We start from the raw sequence: 6,110 nt of genomic DNA, 5'->3' as shown, positions 1-6,110 counted from the left end.
GATTAAACAAGGAAATTCAGAGTTTTCAATGATCAATCTAAATGACATAATTATGAGAAACTATAAAGTACTCAAGGGTTTATACATAAAATAAAATAAAAGTCAAACTATAATACATATATCAATTTTCAGATATATAAAAATCAGAAAATTCCCAGCTCAGAATACAAAACTGTTTACAAAATTACAGTATTTTAACATCTTTTAATACTTTGAAATCATTTGATAATATTATGACAAAAGAAAAGAGAGCATAGTCTTAAAGATAGACATATTAAATAGATAGATAGAAAAGAACAGAAGAAAAAGTAAAGTAAAAAGAGACTATAATAGAATAAAATTATTAAAAGAGAGTATATAGCTGTTTTAACAGACTATATCTAATCAATTTTCATCTCTTCATATTTAAATATTTCTGAATTCAGTCATTTTCTTATAGCTGCTTAAGTTTCTGATAGAAAGTCTATTATATATTTAATTTCTATATCAGTTGAGAATAAGAATCTCATATTTAATTGATTTAAATCATACTTCTTCTTCAATCTGACTCTGAGACTATTATATAATGCATAATATATTATAATATACTCAGAATTTTCATTTATATTGTAGAATGAGCATTCTGTTAAATCAAATCTATCATTAAATCTTTATATATAGAATTTGAAATAATCATGTTCTAGTTTAAGCTGATTATTATTATTATTATTCTTCAATTATAGATGTATACAGTCAGAGACTATGACATTTATCTAAGAACTTTTAGTTCTCAGGGTTTTTCCTATATCTATAAAGTCAACTATTATACATTCATTAATTTCAGATATGTAAAATCAGCAGAAAATTCCAGCTCAGAATATAAAAACTGTTTACAAATTGCAATATTTTAACATCTTCTGATACTTTGAAATCATTTGACAATATCATGACAAAAGAAAAGAGAACATAGTCTTAAAGAAAGACACATTAAATAAATACATAGAAAAGAATAGAAAAGAAAAAGTAAAGTAAAGAGAGACTATAATAAAAGAAATTATTAAAAAATAGTGTATAGCTGTTTTAACAGACTATATCTGATTAATTTCCTTCTCTTCATATTCAGATATTTCAGAATTTAGTCATTTCTTATAGCTGCTTGAGTCTCTGATAGAAAGTCTATTAAAGTATTTAATTCCTGTCTCACTTGAGAATAAGAACCTCATATTTAATTAATTTAGATCATACTTCTCTTTCAATCTGACTCTGAGACTAATGTATAATACACAGTGTATTATAATATACTCAGAATTTTCATTTGTATTATAGAATAAGCATTCTATTGAATTAAATCTATCATCAAATCTTTGTATATAAGACTTGAAATAATCATATTCTAGTTTCAGCTGAATTATAGATAAGAATATTTTCTTTTTATATTTAATTGAACAAGATTTTCACTTGAATTTTGTTTTAAATCTTGAATAATGTATACTCTTCTTTTATTTCTGTCAGCTTTCATTTTACTTATTTAAACAAGATTCTTTTATCTTTCTCTTTATAAAAGATCAGAATACTGTTTTTTAAATAGATCTGCTTAATTCTAAACTCTTTTTTACTGCTAAATCAGTTCATTCATTGTCATGAATATTCATATAAGCAGAAACTTAGTGTAGATGAATTATCAGTTTTAATATTCTTCTCTTTTGAATTTTTAAAACAGAGTTTAAAATCAGTTCAGAATTCATTTGATCATTATAAATCTAATTATTTCTAAGTCTTTTTAAAGTAGCTTGACTATCAGACAATATTTATATCTCTTTCAAACTATTTTCTCTTTTATAAGATTTTATTTCATTGAGTTTAAAAGCTTTCACTATTACAAATAGTTCAGCATCAAAGACTTTAGATTCACAGTCTAAATTTCACAAATCTGAGATAAAATTAATATTATCTTCAGTATAAGCAATGCTTGTATCTAATCTATTTAAAGTCTCATTTTTTGAGTTCTCTGAATAAATCAGAATAAAGTCTTTTATATTAATTATAGAGATTCTCTTTAAATACTGTTCATATTCTCTCTCTTTAGATAGTTTACTTATTTACAAATCTATGAGCGATTCACACTTTTCTCTTCAGAGAGATATCTTCTCATGATCAACTTTTTCAATATTTAATAAAGAAAATTGATTTTTAATTAGTCAGTATAGTCAGTATAGTTGAGAGAGTATTTTCTTTGAAGAATTGTTTTCATTTCAATCAAGAAATCTATTTTAATTCAGTTCATTGCCTGAGTTAATTAGTGAAAATGAAGAAGAGACTCTTTCTCTGATTATATGATTTAAGCTCATCTTTATAACTCTCAGAGTATAGTGCATACAGGTCTTTTCAAATCTAATAGTAGAAGAGAGAATTGACGCTTCAATTTTCATTACTTTAATAGAAGATGATTTGAATGCTCTCAGAACTCTTCTTAAAACTCTGTTTTGCAGACTTTGAAAGAGTTCAGTGAAATTTTCTTAATTATTTCATCAAACTTGAACTTTATAATCAGCTACTGAGAAAATACAGACTATATATAACTGTCTCATAGTCTGAAAGAATAGATCTCTCTCTATATTTAATAGTCTGATTATGCTACTTAATAGTCTTTCTGTCTTGATAGTTCTTTGTTGAATATAATATTTAAAATTCAACTTGAAGTTTAACTATACTTCTAATTATTTAATATTTAAACTGTATTTAATCTCTTTATTTAAAAGAGTTAGATATAGTTCTTTCTTATTAAATCTAGAAAAGAAATGATTTAACTTAGTTTTATTTATATTAATTTAAATTTAATTGATATCTGCTCTAATAATGATTTTCTTTACTATTTTTTCAATCACTTCTAAATTCTCTTTGATTGTTTTTAAACTGTAGACTAGATTAATATCATTCACATAACTTAAAGATCTCACTATTTACATATTTCTATTCTTGACTAGATATGCAGTGTATATTACAAATAAAATGAGTGAGATTAAAGATTTTTACGTACTTCTATTTTTATCTCAGTTTTATCTTATTTTATTTCATCAAAGAATAGATATATGATTCTTTTAAATATAAAACAGTTAACTTATTTTATTAGAGAAAGTGACAGTTTTAACATCTTCAAAGTCTTAATTAACTTTGACTTTGAAACATGATTAAATATATCTTATATATTAATAAAAACTGCAGTTGAAACCAGATCTTGATACTTTGCTATTTAAGTGTTATAAACAACTGAGAGAACTGTGTTAATTACAGAGTATTTTTTTCTATCTCTCATTTATTCACTAAATAGAAGAGAATCTTTAATAGAGTTTATAAAAGATAGTTAAGTAGCTATTATCTTTTCTAAAACATTTTCTAGACAGTTTAATAGAGATATTACTCTATATAACTTAAGAATTGAATCTTTTCTATTAGATTTTACAAGAATTACTTCAGTGACTTCTCTCCAGCATTCAGAATAATACTCATTTTTCAAGAGATTGAAAAAGAGCTTAAAATATTCATTCTTTAAGTAGAGATATGTATTTTGAATAATTAGATAATTGATTAAATCAGGTTCTGCAGCAGTTTTAGTTCAACTTGAGAAGATAGCTGACTCTAATTCATCTTATGTAAGCTCAGATCATTCTCAGTTATTTTTATTAATATAGTTACAAAGTGATATATTCTCTCTCTCTGAATCTGAGTCTGATAAGTTTTGAAAGAGAATTCTTATAAAAGCTTGACATTTTTTCTTAAAAGAATTTACTATATATGATTCATTCTGAAACTCATATTCTAAGATTAAAAGTTTTGCTACACTTCTTGTTTTAGTATAGTTAAAAGCTTTAAAAACTTCTTTTTCTTATGCTTCTTTAAGAGATTTGTTTCAGTAGTCTGTTTAAGCTCTTTTAATATCTGAAAAATATTCATTTCTGACAGTTTTGAACTTTTTATCACATAGTATATCATTCTTTCAATTTCTTCTAACAGAAGCTAATTATTTTCTTTTAGATGTGATATTCTCATTTCATTAAGATTTGAAATACTCAGAAGACTTTTTCTTTGAAATATTATCTCTAACACTTATTAGAATAATAGATGTAATGAGCTTTACTCTATTCTCAAGTATTTCATTTGAGATATCTTGACTGAGATTTCAATATAGCTTACTCTGCTTTTCAGATTTTAGCAGTTTTATACTTTCTTCAACTGCTTTTCAATAAGCTTTTTCAAAGTTATACTGATTAGAGAGAAGAGAATTTTCACTCATTTATGTTTCACTCAGTTTAATATTAAATTAAATAATCTCATGATCTGATTCTGATGTCTTATTTAAATCAATAAATCAGTTAATAAGTCTTTTTTCAATTAAATTTTATGACATGAAGATTAGATCTATAATATATTTCTATTTCATATCTTTTCTATAGAATGTTTATTGATCAGACTTGTTAACTAGATCTATTGAATACTCAAAGATTTATTCAACTAGTTTATCTACTCTTACTGCTCTTTTACATTCTGAATTTTATCAGAGATAATATGTATTGAAATCTTCTATAATTATAGAGTTTCTTAACAGAGTTTTTTTCTAAAAATTCTCTATTAATTGTTCAGGTATTGTTATTTTTCTTTAATAACTTTTCATTATAGATATTTATATGTTATATAGTATCAAAGTCATTCTCTTTATCTATAATATCACTCATCAGAATATCAGAGTCAGACATAATATTAACTCTTAGATTAAATTAATATCTTGATCTTGTAAGAGGCCTACGCCGAATAGATCAGTATAATAAATAGAACTTATATCACAAAGAGAAAAACATTAAAGAAGGAAAAGAAAGAGAAAGTATGAGAATCAGCAATTGAAGTGAATACTTATATATGTATATGATGATGTACGCGGTAAAGCTTTGAGGTGCAAGAATTTACATGTGTTCATAGCAGCTGAGAATTAGTGATTGTGAATGACTGAGAATCAGAGTGTACACATTTGAGAATGAAGCAGTAGAAATCTGTAAAGTGTAATGAAATAGTCTATATAATTGATCAGGCGCAGCCTGCCACATTAGCCCTCTTCTTTCAGAAGCAGTTCTCAGCAGTCAAAGACTGCTGTTTCAGATAATGTGAAACTTGAAGTTCAGATCAGTTGATCATAGTTAATTTATTTCACAAGATATTGTCAGCTACAGTAATAGAGTCTCTTATTAAGAATATTCTCAATCTCTCACTCAAGCTCATTATCTTATTCTATGATACCTGGCAGCTGTCAGTCAGAATTCAGTTGAGAAGGAAATGAATCAGTAGCAGTGCAGCAGAGCAAGCTTGTATAGAAGACATTATCAATTTCTGATAATATATCAAGATAGTAGTTGTGACTATCTAGAACTTCTATCACTTTATACTTGATATAGTGATAATCTAGTGTACAAGATGAATGTGTGATCTGTATATTCTTAAGATTCAATCACATCAAGTCTTCTATTTTATATTATTCAACAGAGTCTCAGTGAACATTGATTTTAATTCTCTTGATCTTGTTTCACAGTTGTCATGAAGGTCTCTGCTCAGTCACAGACATCTTGAATCTTCATTACTATATTATCAGTGATCTGAATCAGACTGCAGAGATTCAGTGTGAACTGTGTAATCTCTAGAAGATTTAACATCTTCATGTGATAATCATGTGTAAGAAAGAACAGGCTTACATCTATTGAAACAGTATCTCATTCATTAAGAGCAACCTCTGTGTGTAGAAGCAGATCATGTCAATTATCTTATAAGTGATTGCAGAACTTATAAAGATAATTCTTTATAGTCTGAATTATCTGTTCTGATTCATCATCAATCTCAGAGTGATAGACAGTTAACAGATAGTGTGTAATCTTGAGAACTTGACAGATTCGTGTTCAGAGAGTGCTTACAAATTGACAGCTCTGATTCAATACTATATATCTTGACAATGCATGCATCTGATAGAATGAGCTCTGTAGAAAAGCTTCAGCAACTTGTTCAGTATTTATCTTATCACAAGATTTCAATATTATATCTTTGCTCAATTGATTCACAATGATCAGAATGTTTCTATAACTCTTACTCTTAGA

This window comes from Blastomyces gilchristii (genome assembly GCF_000003855.2).
Source record: "Blastomyces gilchristii SLH14081 genomic scaffold supercont1.3, whole genome shotgun sequence".
Lineage (NCBI taxonomy): Eukaryota > Fungi > Ascomycota > Eurotiomycetes > Onygenales > Ajellomycetaceae > Blastomyces > Blastomyces gilchristii.
This window is presented reverse-complemented; position numbering follows the sequence as displayed.